The sequence below is a fragment of the Plasmodium cynomolgi genome, chromosome 12 (assembly GCF_000321355.1).
Source record: "Plasmodium cynomolgi strain B DNA, chromosome 12, whole genome shotgun sequence".
Lineage (NCBI taxonomy): Eukaryota > Apicomplexa > Aconoidasida > Haemosporida > Plasmodiidae > Plasmodium > Plasmodium cynomolgi.
Window position 1 is genome coordinate 1005487 of NC_020405.1, and position 1722 is coordinate 1007208.

Consider the following 1722-nt stretch of genomic DNA (forward strand, 5'->3'; position numbering starts at 1 on the left):
CCCTATTTTTGCGAACCCCATTTGGCTGCCTAATAAAGAAATAAAGTGACTTTCCGGAGTAAATTCACCCGAGCTTGTAAGTTCTCCCTTTACGTTGCTACTGGGGGGGGGAGCATACCAATATATACGATTCATAAGAACAAAAAAGGTACACCTTTCTTTACGCGCAACGGATGAAGTTCCTCCCCCATTAGAAGCATCGACCAAACAGGCCCATCAAAATCGGGTCAATATATCTCCCTAACCCTTAACCATGAACCCTAAACCAGCGCATAATACGCATCAGTTGGTTAACAGAGCCTCCTTCTACTACACCCCTTAAAACCATTGCAGTAAATACCTAATTGATGGAACTATCATTTGAACCAAAATGGGGAAGGGGGAGGCGACCAAAAGAAAAAACCTTCGAGATTGGATTATCTCATTAGCATCTCGTTAGCCCCTGTGAGGAACCTGCATCAATGCGCCAGCCCAATTGGAACGGCCCACACTCCATCCGCATTGCATGTATGTAAAAGAATATGCTCACGGCTGCCGCCACACCCGCCGCCCTACAGCCACACTGCCCTACCAGCACACCCTTTTTTTTTTTCCTCTCCTTTTTTGTGTGCCCCTCCGTTTTGTTACGGCAAAATCAACATCACTTAACAAGAAGGTGCCCCGAGAGGGCGTTGAAAATGCCGGGAATATGAAGGGGAAAATCAAAACACTCCCCCCGTTGTTCCCCCACCTACGCGCTAATCCAACCCGACTTTCAACAATCCCCCCTCAATAGCCTTAAAAAATTCAAAACTACAAAGAAGGGAAAGAAGAAGGCCGAGGGACAAACGTTTCGGCAGAAGAGCAACGAAGGGGTGACGATTTTCTTTTTAGGTTAAAATAAAATAACGATATAATTTTATGCGTACGAAACGAATTAAATCGCTGAGTGTGGATTTAACCAGGGAGTGGTGCAGGGTGCTATTCGTTGGTTCATCAGTGGGGCGCAATTCTTTTCGTTCCTCAGCAGGGCCTTCGATAGGTGAGCGGTACGAGCGCAGTTATACACCGTGTTGTGTTCTACACGTATGTATAACTTCGCACGAGCGACACACGCTTTGGTTTGTTTAATCAGTGGCGACTGCTTTGGATTGGCCAAAAAATATATGAGCCTTCACATGTCGAGGGAATGAGAAGGAAAATTAATGAGGGGGGGGGAGGGAGAAATGCATAAGGTACTTCTTTCTTTTTACTGTAAAAAAAAAAAAAGGTAGTCCACCTCCTTGCGTGTTCTATACACGGAGGAGCTAAAACAAGAGAGTAGCCAAAAAAAAGGTAGAGAAAGCTATACAATCAAGGATGGTACATTTTTTTTTGCCCTTTGCATTCGTGAAGAGCTTAATATATGTTGGTGCCCTTTCGGTTGGAAAAAAAAATTCTCTTCATTATATACGTCGTGACGGTTAATCCTCTATCAGGGGGGAGGTGACTCAAATGGTATTTTTTGTGGCAATCTTTTCATGCCACTTCGCAAGTTTTTTTTTTTTTTTCCCCTTTTTGTGATACCCACGGGGGCAAAACGGACGTAATATATACCGCACCATCTACTATGTACAATTTTGAACGCCAAAGTTGTACCTTTCGATTTGCTCATTGGTGGAAAATGACTGTCGTTTTTATTTTGAGGGGAACACAAACCAGCTCCTTTTATCCCTATTTTTGAAAAAAATGGTTTTCCCCCCC